This window comes from Phalangium opilio, unplaced genomic scaffold (genome assembly GCF_054372755.1).
Source record: "Phalangium opilio isolate 3A_F unplaced genomic scaffold, DU_Popi_V2 ptg000017l_1, whole genome shotgun sequence".
Classification (NCBI taxonomy): domain Eukaryota; kingdom Metazoa; phylum Arthropoda; class Arachnida; order Opiliones; family Phalangiidae; genus Phalangium; species Phalangium opilio.
In genome coordinates, this window is record NW_028324151.1 from 4,233,063 (window position 1) to 4,249,688 (window position 16,626).

At 36.6% G+C, this 16,626-nt stretch overlaps 1 long non-coding RNA gene across 1 annotated transcript in view; it reads left to right on the forward strand.

Annotated features, from left to right (window-relative positions):
- Positions 1-213: 213 nt before the first annotated feature.
- Positions 214-16,626, forward strand: part of LOC149702584 (uncharacterized) — a 143,405-nt gene continuing 126,992 nt past the window's right edge. The window contains exon 1 of the long non-coding RNA XR_016381758.1: positions 214-353. This is a non-coding gene — a long non-coding RNA (uncharacterized LOC149702584). The remainder of the gene's footprint in view (positions 354-16,626) is intronic.

Below are 16,626 nucleotides of genomic sequence, written 5' to 3' on the forward strand. Positions count from 1 at the left end.
TCAAAGCAGTTAATTGTAATTATAACCCTGTCTGGTTGGAATGAACCATAATTTGTCCTGTGTTGCTTGGTTTGGGAGGGGCTTCGGTTCGGTTTAGGGTGGGTTTTGGTGTGTTTTTTATATTAAGTTTATATTTTTGATTATTTTTTAAAATGTACTAATTTTTTTAATGGTGCTTGTTTTTTGTCAGGAAAAACGTAGCGCAGTCATGTTCACGAAGAGGATCGATCGACTAGGCACCGAGTTTGTGATGACGTGACGCGACCGGTTTGTCTTGGTCTTCTTGAGATGTTGAGGAACTTTTCGTCATGACGTTGACCATCGAGACACTGTAATTGGAAAGTAAAGTTATGGTGAGTACATTGTTTTGATATTTATTATGCTGTTACAAAGGGTACAAGAAATCTTAACTGCCCTTGTTAACAAATTTCCGTGGCAAGCTCCACGTCTCGCGTCACGTTTGTCACATCATGAACCATCAATCTAGAAGGTTCATGGTCACATCGCGCGCGTGTAATTTTAATTTTAATTTAATTTGACTCTACTATTACTCCTTTCATTTTGATATAATGAAAAATTTGCTTGAGATAACACAGACTTAAGTAATACTATAAAAGATAACAGTAAATTTTGTGTGAGGAAACTGTATTTTTGACACGATCCAATTACTTCCTCTTCACTTCCACCATGCACTCTCTCTCTCTCTCTCTCTCTCGTCTTATAAAGTCAATAATGTTTTAGCCGATATGTGGGCCTTGTGTGCCTAAGTCCTTTCTCATACTTCTGGTTAAAGAAAACATTGGATCTTATATCCAAAAAAACAAAAGAAAAAGGGTGTGTGTGTGTGTGTGCCCTGGGCTTGGTTAGAGCAGAGAGAGACTCGTCACATCGCGCTCGTACAATCTTCTACCATTTATCTTAGTCCGTACGGGCCTTTGCGCTAATGCCCTCCATACTTAGCGCACGCTTTTACCGATAAATAGGATCAGTAGGTTTGAAAGAATTACTAGGAAGGAAGGTTAGGTGATGTGTTCCTTATCCCCCCCTCTATCTCCACCCCCACTCCAACCCAAATTAGCCCGGGCTATTTTTCGGACGCTTAGAAACTCTTTAATCGATTTATTCGTTAAAGGCCGACTTCCAGCAGTGAAAAGGGTTCTAGCAATCTGGAAACCGTGTGTTCATTGAGACTAACAACGGAGAGACCGTGACGATTTTCGAATCCCCACTGGGGTAAAGGTTGGATCTTGGGTTAACTGAAAGCCGTGCAATGTGATTCTGTAGAACTGAAGATACACAATAGAGAATTTCCTTCAGAGGACATCATCCTTGGAACCACATTGCACGGCTTTCAGTTAGCTAGAACCAGTCTGGGGAAATCAAGAAGTGGGGGGTTACTGGTCCTCGGGACCAGTTTATTAATTGCAAATCTATAGGAGAACAAAGGCTTGGACCAGTCCGGAGACCAGTTTATTATTTCAGACAATAGAGGTCACCGGTTCAAAGAACTAGTTTAAATAATATCCTTATTTCCCAGACTGGCTAGAACCCTTTCAACCTTTGCCCCCCAGCGAGGATTCGAAAATCGGTACGGTCGCTATGTACATTGTTAGTCATCTCGATGCTCGGTTTTGAATTCGCGAGAACTCTTTTTCGCTGGAAGTCGGCCTTTAAGATGGTGAGGAGCCATCAGGCTTTCCTTGTTTGTCGTCATTTCTACTTTGGATTAGTAACTTGGCTGGGAGAGACGGGGGCCTTTACTTTGATCGTACTGTCACGTGATAATGGTTGACCGCCACTATATAAATAGCCTATTTTCTACTTAAGACTTATCTGGGGATATTAAGGAGTTGCCGAGTTCTCGAAATCCTTTAGATCTTTAATCCAATATTGGGCCGGTAATGGGTTATACCGAACGTACCGCCGGCACTGTTGGTGTTAGGATTATAGAGTATCGACACAAGTGTGGGTGCCACCCAGTCTCGCGCTCACCAAAAATGCGCTGTAGTTATTATTTCTGGAGAATTTATGCTTATGTCTGTACCTGTCATCAGCCTGGGGATTTTACCATTTGGTGGGTCAGGGAGTTATGAAATTGTCCTAAAGTTTGGGAATTTCGAAACTCTTTCTGTAATTTTCCTATTGTAGTAATTACATAGAATAGTACTAGTCATTTTTAAACACAACATTCTGACTTTATCAAAAATATACATAAAATTATGCAAATTAGTCAGGGGGAAAAGGTCAATACGTATTGGTGAGTGAAAACCTGGAAATGTAAGGAAATTTTTAAATAATAAATCTATGGTTAATTACCCTATTTAGGACACGAATAAGTCTTATAAATATTTAAATTAGCACCACCAACTTTTGACTACAAAATTATATGAATTGTAATTAAATTAGGTAAGATTGTAAACCCAATAATTATTTTTTTTCTCTCTCTTTACGTCACCCAACGGTTTTTTTTTATTGTAATCAAATCAACTTGATTAAATCTTTGTTCTGGGCTTTTAAGAGGGTGAAGAAAGTATAGTCTTTCTTTAGTTTGGTAAAGAGGTTTTCTTCGCTCTGTCTTAGATAAAAAAATTTATTGGTTTATTGGAAAATTAGGGTGGGCGTTGTAGGTTTTTTTCTCCACTTCATCTTGACAATCGATTTTTGCGTACCTCATTAGCTTATGTATATGTATATAGAAAACAATGGTTTTTACGCAACTTAAGTATAGATGAAAAAATAGTGGTGGATTTTTTTTTTCCTAATTAAATTGATTCGCCATTGTGCATGGTGGTTACATTCAATTATAAAGAAGAAATCGCTCCTTCTTTGTTAGTATTTTTGGCTATGTAGTATGCGAATCTGTTGGTTGCTAACTAGTTCTGATAGTTAACATAAGATGGCGTCTTACCGTCTGTGTTATTTCCCTCATACCAATACTAGTGGAATAGTTTATTCTGACTGTGGAACCTTTATGCGGGTTGATTTCCCATAGTGCCTCGCGACAGTAAATTTGCAACAACAAAATTAATAAATTTTAGATGGAAAGCTATCATCAAAGTGGTGACAAAGTGACACCAAATCATTTCGTTTTGACCTCCAGGTCACCAGGGGTCAGCATACTATCGAAACGCCTAGTTTTCATGGTTTATTCATGCGTTATCTCTTCATAATTACCGTAGATTTGGTCTAATGGGTGTTGCTGGAAAGCAGCCTTTCATCCCCAGAGATACTTAAAGCTATTGGTTTTGGACCTCGCGGTCACGTTATTTTTCTTTTTTAAGTGGCTTATACGCTTGGGCTTATATCTTTCATAGTAAATGCTATATTTATTTACAACCGTACTGGACAGTGGTCAAACAATCTCCCTTGAAAGAAACGCGTAAAAACTTTAGCTATATAATTCATTTAATTGTAGGTATAAGTTTTCAACACAAGTATAGTGTTTCTCTCTGTTAGGTCTAAAAAGATTCCAACCTAAAAAAAGGCGCAAAAACAATTAACTCTCGGGTGTCCATTTCGCTTAATTACCTTCAACAAGGAAAGAGACTCGTCCTCCTGAAATATTTATTAAGTACGGATGGATGCGAGTAAGTTCCAGCAGCTCCGAACTAACACTAACTGGACAATGTCTGTTGTGTAAGGTACCATTAGAAATGGGGCCGGAGTTCATCCCAATAAGAATATTCCATTTATAAATGCACTACCGTAACAGTTCATAAGATAATGTTGGCCATAAGTTTGTGACTGGTAACTTAGAAACTGGAGCTTGTCATGAAGTGATTGAAGTAGGTCATAGATTCGAGGTAAAGCGATGATTGCCTGGTGAGGCGCTGTCAAAGGCTTAGTAATGCAGACTAAATAGGACTATGTGGAAATCCTACAAAATTAACCACCGAGTGTAGGACTTCAATTCTCGCTTCCGTCGTTCTGCTAGAACTAGTTATCTCGAGCTGTAAGTCTCTAACACTACAAAGTATAGGTAGTGACGTCATACTTATGGAACGTATCTTATAAACTTATGGCACTGCTAACTGAAAGATAGCCAAGGCTTACCGTAGATTTGTAGGGATGGGATAAACGATACCAAAATGGCACCCAGTGTTATTTTCACATAGGCGTTAATGCAGTCTTGGCATGGTAACTGCCATTAGTCTTGGTATTTATATATATAAATGGAGGGAAAAGGTTAAAGGGAACCCACCCCTAACTTTCGCTTCGTTGCTTCGAATCACGCACCCCTAATTTTTCCTTCGGATAAAGGAATAGTGTATGTTTATCAGTGTACGATTTGCAATCGTTAATGATGTGGAAGGCGGTAAAAGGGAATCAGTCTAACGAAATATACTGGGTAAAAGCATTGATTGCGTTATATCACCCAATGGGTCTAATAAATCGGAAGGTTCGAAAGGTCGTATCGGTCGGAATGTACTGTAAGTCAAGCCTTCATTTCGGGAAAGTTAGGCAATACCTAATTGTCTTGTTGTTAGTGAGATGTATAGAGACTTAGCTTAGGAACACTGGGTGTCTGTGTCTGTCGGTGCAGTGAGTTTGGAAATCGTATTCTGCATTATCCTTCTATAACTCCAATATTTACTTAGAATCTGTAGTTGTGCGTAGTTTTCGTTAATCGTGTAGAAATTGAGGAATATTATTTGTTTTTATTGAAAGGATTGGTCCATGCTTCATTTTGGCGCACTATTTTTCCCGCCATTTTTTAGAATATTTGCCATAGATTAAGCGTGTAGGGACAAAACAAATTTACAAGTGCTACGTAAGTTATAAGTCTTCTCTGACACTGGAATTATATAATTAGAAGTATGCATAATCCCACTCAACTTGCTGGTTTTAAAGAGTTATTGACATTGAAAAATTTGTCATATATGACTAAGGGAGCAGCTATAGATGTTTCACTCGCAATAATGTACTTTTATATTCACTTAGAATTCGCCGCAATTTAATTTCGTAATTGCAATGGCTTCCTACTAATCTATATTTGCACTTGAGAACGGACGTATGAAAGTTTTATTTGTTTAATTTAAAATCCCGAGCTCTCTCTGATGCAAAATTTATCTTTCAAAATTACCAAGTTTAATTGTTAATGGCGATGTACTTTGAAATTACCTCTCAAATATTAAAAATCTTTTCGGGTCTTTTAATATTTTAATGAGGTTTATCCATCTAATAATTCTTAGAAAATCAACTTGAAATTTAAGTTAAAAAATAATAACAAATCCGATCATTTTCTTTGACGTAACCTTTTGAACTCTAGACGAAATTACGCGTAATAGACCGTTTTTAAAGGTCAGGGGTCAAATAGCGACTGGTGTTTGGCCACCTGCTTATCTTAAGACAGGTATGTCTTCAACAAAGACCTTAGATATGACTTAAAACAAAACTGACCAAATTTGGTTCAGGACTGATAACTTTGGTTGACATACCCTCCGGATCTTGTTGGTCACTCTTAACCCATGGAGACGATACTGCGCGATCCATACCATCAACAGTGACGTACGGCGAAACTTAACACAAGAAATTCTTCGAGTGATTAGTGATTATCCCCTCGGAGGTTTCCCAATAAAATCTCGGAATAAATAGGTCTCCCCTTTTTCTTACTATAAGGAAAATAAATGTCTCTCTGATATCTCTTAACAATAACCAGTCATATTGCGGTTGGCAGGCAATTGTACCGCACCAATAAAGGAAACGAAAAGAAATTCTTTTGCTGTATAGAAAGAATCGTACGTAGCACTGATTTCAACTCCCACCCGCCACAATACATTTATAAAAGATTCGATAAAATATCGCTTAGAAGTGGAGTTACAAAAAAAAAAAAAAAGATTTCTATATATATATCCTGTATGAGAGGATGGGGGCCCTCCTGCATTCAATTGCTGTAGTGTATTGCACAATATAGGCACTTTAGAAATACGCCAGGAAGCTGGCTGGCTGGGTGCTGTGGCTGGCTACTCGGTCCTTGTTATTGCGAAATGAACATGCTCTTTATAGCCCCTAAGCCTAACTTCTTCAATGTGGAAGGAACACAGACAGAACTTATCTGTAACCGTACATTTTCTCATTGTGAATTTTTACCAAGGCCCGAACTAGGCTTAACAAGAGAGTCTAGTTATTAAAAGGTTAAATTCTTCGTTAATATACAAACTTTTTGTACTATATCTTTTCATTGTGACATTTGACCAAGGCCCGAACAAGGCTTAAGCTAGGGTCCTACAAGAGTCTAGTTATTAAAAGGTTAAATTCTTCGTTAACATACAAACTGCACCATATTATTTCATCGTGAAATTTGGCCAAGGCCCGAACGAGGCTGAAGCTAAAGTTCTAGAAGAGGATCGGTTTTAAACGCCATCTAATGACAACTTTTTTTAACAAATTAGGTTTTTAGATAACGAACGTAAGGTTAAATTCTTGGTAGATATATACAAACTGGCTCATTTTCGATGGCATAAGAGGTTACAAAAAAAGCCTTTGGTGGAAATAGGCTTAATCTGAAATATTTTGCAGAGCCTTTTATAAGTTCGTTCCAAATTGGTTGAGGACGAAGTTGCCAGAAGGAAGGGGATAACGAAATAATAATTGCGTTCGCCCTTTCGTTCGTGCGTCCCTATTTAATGATGCGGAAACGAGTGAAGTTGGATAACTAACCTAATATCATTGTTATACTAAGGCCATCTCTCTCTTATTGGTATACCTTTCGCTCTATTAACGGGGTCGACTCGGAATAAAAGTCCCACACACAGATTCATCCCCGCGGAACCAACTTTTCCTTTTAAGCTATAAATTGTACATTTTAGCTCCCCTGGCGGCGGTTGCATCATGCACCCAGGCTTGAACCCTATACCCATAGATATCGTAATTAAAAGGCAAGCTTCATTTGGGTGACGCTTGAAATTTATAAAAATTTCAAACCAGCTAGGCTTATCGAATGAATATTTTAATGTATTAGGCCAAGAATACATACAACTAATTGTAATCATTGTGCTACTTCCATTTTCACTCAACGTATCAAGGCGGAATTTGTGGGAGGAGCTAGCTAGACTAATCATTATGTAGGACGAATTTTACCTCACGAATGGTCTATCTCGCTGCGCGTGCGCCTGAACTCGCTTTGCTATGAATCAATAAATGAAATCACAGACGTCAGAATTATGACGCGTGACGACTGAGCCCAGCCCACAAAGCCTGCAGAGAAATTATCAGTGGAGATAATGGGGGCACAATGATTCTTGCTAGTTTTATGTATTCATGATAAGGCTTAACGGTCTTTTTACTTGTTTTCAATATCTATGTTATGAAGTTAGGGTAGGTAGGTATGTTAGAGGGGAACGGTGGGGGATAAAAATTGGATTTTATAGAGGGACTTAGAGGGGAAGGAGCCAATATAAAACTTCATTATACCATATAGAATTTTTGGGAAATGAGGCCGATTCGTTTTGTCAGAAATTTTCCCCTTCCTTCTCTCTCTCTCTCTCTCTCTCTCTCTCTCTCGCTCTTGCTCTCTCTCGCTCTCTTCTTCATCTCATCCTCGATCCCTAATGGGATGAATTTATAGCGAAAGCTTATTAGATTTCTTTCGTGTATAGAGAGTGGGTTAGATAGTTGAGGACAGATACCTTCTGTAATAAAGGATTTTCTAGAAAAAATGGGTGGATTCTATGGGAAATCGATTTTGAGTCGAAAATGTGACTTCTATAACATTTTGACAATTAGTTATGATCATTGGAGTGTTTTATGGATGACCCCCTTAAATTTAATTAAGAAACTGAAAGGCAATGGTTGCTAATTTAATTAATGGGTTCATGGGGCATCCCTAAAATACTCCAATGATCATAACTTGTAAACTGTGTCACTAAGCCCTAGCTCCGAACTGAGGCAAGAAAAATTCTGCATCCACCAGTTTAGTTCAATTGTCATAGCTGTAGAAAACCACTTTAGATTATAGAAGATATTGACCCCTGAGTTCGAAAAGCTAATCCATCCTGGGTATACAGTTTTACTCAGCTATTCTCATCTTTCAATTCTTGGGAGTTAAGAACTAGGTACAAAAGATTTGGTCTAATCTTATCTAAAGACTTAATTCTTAAACATGTCTTGAATTTGATAATACATTTCGTAAAACATGATCCCGAAAACTTATTGTGTTTAAAGAAAAAATAACCCCTACTTTCAAGATGATATAAGCTATAGCTATAGGGTCAAATATTTAAACCTTAATTTATGCCCTTTCGAAAACAAATGTAGGGTTACACATTTCCTTTAAAATGTCCAGATGACCCCTCACCCCATATGTCCCCATTACTTAAGAATTCTCAACTTCTAATTAGCCTAGCTACATACCTTTATTTTTTCTTCCTTATCTTAATAAAGGTTTTAATCTAGCGCCGGTCGCGTATTAGCTGTCACCTTACATACAACTTTTGGTCATTTAATTGAATAGGGCATGTCTCAGGAATGTTAGAACTTTTTCTTTTTTTTTCCTTCGTCGGAAAATTAGGCGATATTCCGCCTAAACCGAGAAACTTTCGCTAGACATGTTAATACCCTGAACACCAATTGGTTTCTTAAGCAAATTTATCGTTTCAGCTGAGAATTATACAGGGTGTTCACTAAAAATGGTGGTTGGATCGAATTCGGTATGTTTGAAATGTGTTACTTTTTATTCGAAAATGTAACTTCTACCTCCATTTTGCCACAAGGGTCACTGTTTATGAGTAGTGTTTAACCGAAGACCCCTAAAATTTATGTGAGAAACTGAAAGACAAGTCTGATTTAATTAAGGGGTCATCCCTAAAACACTAAATTCAAATCATAACTCGTGAACGGTTGACCTTAGGTTAAAATGTCATTGCAGTTACATTTTTGACTCGAAATCGGCTACAGAACATACTCCTTAAGAACCATATCTTTTCCACAAACCTATTGGAGATTTAACCCCGCTTAACCTGTCTATTTTTACGACGTCAGTACTTAGTATACGACCCCGGTTTCCTCTATCATACCCTCCCTAATTAGGAAAAGTTTTAAGAAAAGTCATAAGAAAGTCGCTCGACCCCCCACGTGAATATTTATACAAGTCAAGCTAGATAACGTCCTTCTGTATAAGATCTAGCTTTTCCTTTGGAACATTTATAAAGAAAGGAAAAGAAGTCTCCATTTCCAAACCCTACTAGCATAAGTTTATAAGATATGCTCCTTCCATAAGTATGACACTTATGCTAGAGAGTTGCTTACAGCTCGAGCTGGAAGCGAGAATTGAAGTCCTACACTTGGTGGTTAATTGTGCAGCTAGGACTTCCATCTAGCTCCTATTTAGTCTGCATTACTAAGCCCCCTTTGACAGCGCCTCACCAGAGTCACTAGGCCTCCCTCGCTTTACCTCGAATCTATGACCTACCTCATTCACTTCATGACAAGCTCCAGTTTTTAACCAGATATTAACAAACTTATGGAAGGAACATATCTTATGAACTTGTGCTATTATGCTAGTTGTAAGCCAGAAAGGAATTAAATCCGACTAAACCCACTCGCTTCCTGAAGAGAGAGAGAGAGAATCAGAGAAAGAGGAGAGAGAGATGCTAGCAATGAGCACAAGGAAATTTGCCCCCTATGCAAATTAGAAGAAGAAGAAAAGGAGGAGACGTTTGCCTAAGATTTAAGGAAGTTTGGATTGTAATATTACCTAGTTTCCTTTTTCCGCTCTCCCTATCTCTCCCTCCCCCCCCTCTCTCTCTCTCCTTGCTAAGATTAGGAAGAAAAATTTAAGAGACTTTATAGAAACCTTAATAATAAGATGTATTTCCTTGTTTTCTACCCTTAGTGTACTAGGGGATATGTAGTGTACTTCAAAATTGAAATTTAAGCAGTTTCTCTACACGAGACGAGTTGTCGTACGGTTCTGTTTTGCGTATTTATTTATTTATTTAGTTCCCATCTCTCGTATACAATATAATTCAGAGGAAAGAAACGTTAAGTGTCAGTTTTGAAGTGCCCCATTAAATAGCTGGATGTTATGTACAAACTTAATCTTATTTTTACAAAAGGGGATTGCCCCTAAAAGCTCACTTTGTTTCAAAATAAGAGCTAAATTTCTCGGCTCGTTAAGTTCTTATTTTTCATTTCTCTCTTTCTCAGTCGCTCTTTTGAAAGTTAATTATATAAGTAAGATTATCTTCGTAAGTGTGACAAATATAAGAATATTACTATTATAAGGGTGTTACAATATTGCTTATGCATTCTCAAATATAAATGTTGGATTCAAGCAAGAAGTAATATCTATAGTTTATTAGGGAGAAGGTATAAGATGGCTAAGTATTCGCGGGCCATAGTCCCAGTCCCCCCTTTCAAAATACAAGGGGGGGACGTAAAAGGAGACCGGGCTATTTCGCAGCCTCTCCTCAGTCGGAAAATATGACTGTAATTTTTCGTCACTCGCGTCGCCGCGCTGACGTGAGTTTTCAAGAACCAATGAGATGGTGGTTGTAATTTAGAGGCGGGGATTAACTCCAGACCACCTACGTTTGGACTGGAGATAAAGCTGGATATATATGTCGAATTTATACCTTCTCCCTAATAAACTAGATATCACTTCTTGATTCAATTAGCTTAAAATGCACATATAGAAAAATCTTACTCCAAACTTACTATTGCAAATAATGTTTCAAATACATCCCAGAAACACACTGAGACAAGTTCAAATTAACATACGCATTGAATTTCACAATACCCCAGCTGACAGTGACGTCATTGGCATTAAGTTGCCTTAATATTAGAGATGGTAACAGAAAACTATACTGGTAAAAGTGATGCCTCCACAGAAATGGAAAAACGATTAAACGGTCGATTGATTTCAACCCCGGCTTTGTTCCTTCTCTATATCCGTTCGCCCTTCTCATGGTTTTCACCAGGATACAAGGGCAGCCAGCAGCCCCTTGGCCTGTCTCAAGTCCCTCCTATACTACTTTACTCTCTGTCAACTACTTTAGTTCAGTTCAAATCCCCTCTCTGTTTTTTTATTGATTGAAGCTTAAATGATTGCGTGAACTAACAGCAAGGACTCGTACCACTCATGACCCTGAATGACCCCCCGCACTCCGAGTCAGCTTTAGAGCCAGTTGGGGTCTTGGGGTTGTTAGAAATTATTCCCCATACAGCTTCTACACCCTTTTGAAGTAAATAGCTTGGGTTCACTGTATATATAATAATAAAGCTAACAGCTGACCACTTACTTTTTTTTTTTTTTTTAACTTATAAAAATATTCCCTTTATCTATCGCTTAAATTTACCGTACGACGTTGCCCTAACGTTTTTATTGCTGCTTTCAGCAAAATTTCCATGTATAGGTAAACGTTGCGTTTTTCTGTGAAGGATTTTTTACTTGCAATTTTAAAGGGATTCTGAAACCTTTTTCTATTTTTAATATAATCTAGTTTTTTTTTGCCTATTTCTGTGTGCTAATTTATCTTAACCCTAGCCTATATTCCAATATGGTTAATATTTTCTTTGTTTATCTCTTTATTGAAATTCGTTCAAAATTCGAGGGTATAATCACTCGGCTTTATCGAGGTACTAAAGGACGGTTTTCCGTAATCTGAGAGTGGTTAACCCCTCGTTAAAATCGAGATAAATTCCAAAAGAAATACTGTGTTGATTATCTTATCTTTATACATATTTTTCAGACTAGGATGATTGATACCATTTACACCAGGAGGCCAGGCTATTTTGGCAGGCAAAACGCAGTTCCATGTATAGCCAGGCCTCTTGGTGTAAATAGTATTAGTCCTCCTAGTCTGAAAACTGTGTATTTTTAAGGTGTTTTGTATCTCCACTTAACAAAAACAACAAATGAAAAAGAAACTGAGGAAAAATAAAAATTGCCGATAAGCTTGCTAGACGAATTGCAATGCAAATTTACTTTAAGGTAAAAACAAACCACTTCTTAAAAATATACAAAATTTCATATTTTGTTTTTATCCCCTTAACTTGCCTGTGCAAATCTCTATGGACGATCAGAAGTAAATTAAACTAAAGTTATATTTAAAAATAAATAGACGGTTATATATATCTATCTACTATCCTAAATAACCTTTGACCTTCAATAAACGTTATATTATCAATATTTAAAATAAATATCCAATATCATTTTAATATCTAATACCTCAGTAACTAGGCGTTTAAAATCTTCAAGTTAATTTACTTTTTGCTGGAAATGCTATTTTACATTTAGGTAAACCATATTATTTTTCTTCTTGGGTTTTAGACTTAAGGGTTGTAAAATAGTTTTATCGGGGACTCTGGGTGTTTTTTTGGAAAGATCCCTTAAATTTCCTCGAGGGTGCAAGGCCCAAGATTAGCCGGCCTATTGTATAATCATATCAACCATTTGTTCACTAGCTTGCATTTCTTTCTTGGCCCTTAAGGTTTCAACTTCAAGGGTTTTTTTTTTTTTTTTTACTTATCCCCAACGCTCTTTGTACTGGTGTTAAAATTTATCCAAGCTTGAAGAAAAACAGATTTCTCTCGCATATTTTTGAAACGCTTTTTCTGTATGAAACAGATTTAATTCAAATTCAATTTGGAAAACTCAGAGGGGTTTTTCTTTCTTACATTAAATAAATAAAATTTGAATTAATTTTTTTAAATTTTTAAATTCTCTTTTTTGTTTTATCAAGTTTTGGATAAGTTAGTTTGAAATATATGGAGAAGGATTAAAATTTTATGTTTAAATTGTACAGGGTGTTTCTGATATGTCTGGTATAAATTAAGGTGAATGTTCTTTGGGAAATCGATTTTGAGTCGAAAATGTAACTTCTATCTATATCCATTTTGTTGACCACAAGAGACACTGGTTTCGAGTTAAGATTGGTCAAAGTATTTTACTGTTGACCCCGTTAAATTTAGTTTAGAAGCTGATTTAGACAATGATTTCTAATTTAATTTAACTAGGGGTCATCTCTAAAACACTCAAATCAAATCATACCTCGAAAACAGTGTCCCTTGTGGTAAACAAAATGGAGGGAGATAGAAGTTACATTTTCTATGGTCAAAATTGATCTCCTAAAGAACATCCCCCTTAATTTATGCCACGCAGGCTTATCAGAAACACCCTGTATATAGCGTACCGTACTCTTATTTAAGCCGTCTTTATAATCCGTTATGACGTAGGTAATAATAGGCTGCTTATGCATATATTACTCTCTGATTGGCTACCGATCTCTCTCTATACCTCTAATCCGCGTAGGAGGAACGAGGATCTGACTTGAATTATTAATCGACGATATTTCCAGCTTATAACTGGGTATTAATTTCTCTCATGCAATCCTTCCTTGTACGCTCCCATCAATGGCAAAGGCTTAACATCCTTTAACGAAGTCATAAGAATCTATGTATTCTCTCTCAATATTACGAGTCTCTCCATCTCTCTCTCCGCATCCCTCTCTCTTACATAAGTTTCTATCACGTTCTCCCTATTGCGGAACTGCATAATATTATATAAGCTACACTTTCTGAATAGACTAACTTGTTTAATTCAATTCATGCCTTGGAATTTATAGTTCATCTATGGTATACTGGAAAATTCAGCAAAGTGCTAAGGGAATTAACCTTCGGCATTTAAATATTGCTAGATCATATTTTATGAACATGTTTCTTTTTTAATAAACTTATTTAGATAAGCCTCTGAAAGTGCACTGGATTTTATATTAAACTTTTTCATTATTCCCGGATTTTATACTAATATCATTGATTATTCTTGAATCTTTGACTAATATCATCGATTATTCTTGAATCTTTGACTAATATCATCGATTATTCTTGAATCTTTGACTAATATCATCGATTATTCTTGAATCTTTGACTAATATCATCGATTATTCTTGAATCTTTGACTAATATCATCGATTATTCTTGAATCTTTGACTAATATCATCGATTATTCTTGAATCTTTGACTAATATCATCGATTATTCTTGAATCTTTGACTAATATCATTGAATATTCTTGAATTTTATACTAAAATCTTTGATTATCCCCGAATTTTATACTAAAATCTTTCATTATCCCCGAATTTTATACTAAAATCTTTCATTATCCCCGAATTTTATACTAAAATCTTTCATTATCCCCGAATTTTATACTAAAATTTTTCATTATTCCCAAATTTTATACTAAAATATTGGATTATTTATCCCTTAGTTTCATCCAAGGCCTAGGCCTAGGCCTAAAATCCAAGGTAGCCTTTTTTTTAGCCCTTTTATGTACATCGTCTAAAAAGCTTATTCTAGGAAAATTGAAGATAGCAAATAAAAAAAGCTTTCAGATCTCTGCTGTGCAAGCCTTCAGGGGAAAAAGATTCTCATAAAGAAATTTATGAAATTTCGCCAAATGGAATATCGTCTGTTTGTTTTTATAGCATTTTGGATTCAATGAAATTATGTTGAGGGGAAAATAGAATATGATTCCTTAACTCGTGTATCAACTCGTAGCATCAACTCGTAGCATCGGGTACACTAGCTCAAATTATCTAAAAATAGCACATAACGCTCTTTTCATAATATATAAGTAGATATGGGAATCTGAGAAAACTTCTCTTCAAAGTGGGTTTGTTTCCAAGGGGACTAAATAAATGCAGTATTTGATTAGCTTATGTTTGAAGGAGGCTATGGTTTATGGAGTGTATACAGGATGTTTTTAAAACGACTGTCGCAAAAATTCAGGGCCTTGAGGTGTCAAAAAATAGTCTTCGGTTCTGATATAAACAACTTTCGTCAACAGGCTAGATAGCTAACACCACAGGGACGGGGAGATCGCGGGTCTTATTGGGTTATTTTCCTCGTGCCAATAAGTACCGCTAGAGGCAGCGCGAGTTGGCTAGCCTCTCTGACGCGTGTAGTGAACTTGGGTGAACTCCATCTGGCGTTGCCTCTTGGTTAGCGCCACGAAAATAAGCTAAGAGGGCGACCTCCCCCCCCCCACTGTGGCCAGTTGCTTTATCTGCAAGTAATAAATGGAAATGTCTATTGTCTCGAAATAATAGGTTATTTTGGGACTTGGGTATCCGTGTATTAGTTCTTGGAATACATTTTGAGTTTTTGATTCCGCCTAAAAAAATTGAGATTTTTTTAGTTTAGTTTCACTTTGATCAACTATTCATGAAGAGGGGACGACGTTAGGCCCATAGCCCATCTCCGGAAGAGAGCAGCTATCGCTAGGTCTTGCGGAAAATATATTCGGGTCCTCTGTATACTCCTATGTGTACTGATGATATACAGTATGGAAGAGATCATGAAGCTAAAGAAGTACTTAGCTGCCATTTTTCAAGATGGCGGTGGTTTGGAGAAATATTTCATAGTGCGTGCCTTCTACTTAAAGGTAATGTCCTTGCAAATTTTCAGACTTCTAGGTCGAGCGGTTTGACCAGGGCGTTACTTATCAATCAGTCAGAACTTTGACTTAACAATTTTTACTTATCAGTTCCATAGACCTGCAGTTCGTTATAAGGACTTAACTCAAAGGAAATGACCGTTGACCTGATCTTTACCACTCTGTAAAAATGGGTAGTTTCCAATGTGTTTCATGTTTGTTCAAAGTTACTACTACTGCTGTGTGTGTCAAGCCATATCCCTGGTACACTTGGGTCCAGGGGAGCGTTGGTCTTCTTCTCTTGATTGCAGTAAAGCACCATGGGTAATATCGAGGGTGCATAATATTTTCTAATGGAAGTTTTTCAACGGTTATACTCCCAGTCCTTCAGGGGGTTAACGTTGAATTATTTAGTATATGTATGTATGCTTTTTGAAACTTTTGAAAGAAGTTTGAAATATCCAGAGTTGTCCCCAATATTTTAAAGAAATTCTATGCCTATAGACTTTGTACTGTAGAGTATGTGTATTTTTACGTATAATATCCCAGGGTTTGTACTTAGAAGTAAATAGATCTAATATTAATTCAGGATATGAAGCTTAGAAACTTAATCGTTACTATATGTGTTTATTGTTTATTAGTTTTGGGAAAATTTGTTTACTTTAGTTGTTTACGTTAACCTGAAATTTGTGCGAGGAAATGTTTATTTATATTTTGAAATAATTACTTCCGAAGTTAACTCGCGAAAATGTGTCTTCGACAGCGTGGATATTGTATGGGGTGACCTTTGTTTGACCTTAGTCGTGTTTTGTCGTAATACAGTATCATGTTTGGACAATGTTAATTGCGTAATGCCTATTTTTCAGACTTGGAGTATTGATACCATTTACTCCAGGAGTCGAAGCTACTTGGTACTGCATTTTTTCCTCCAAGTACCCTGTCCTCCTGGTGTAAATGGTATCAATCCTTCTAGCCTGATAACTATGAATAGAAAATGTATTGTTTCTTACTTTAATCTTTTAAATTGGCAACTGGCGGGGAAATTTGAAATTTCTTCTTGGTTTTTCAATATATATCTGCAAAGAAACAAACAAGAAAAAATACCCACGTTAAATAATGAACTTTAGTTTTTTGTTAAAAGTAGAATTTTGACACAAATCTTATATATTTTTACGAAATCTCCATGGTTTAAAAACAACCCCATGGTATGATGCGCTTACGAAAACAACTTTGTTTTTCAAAAAAAAAAAACAT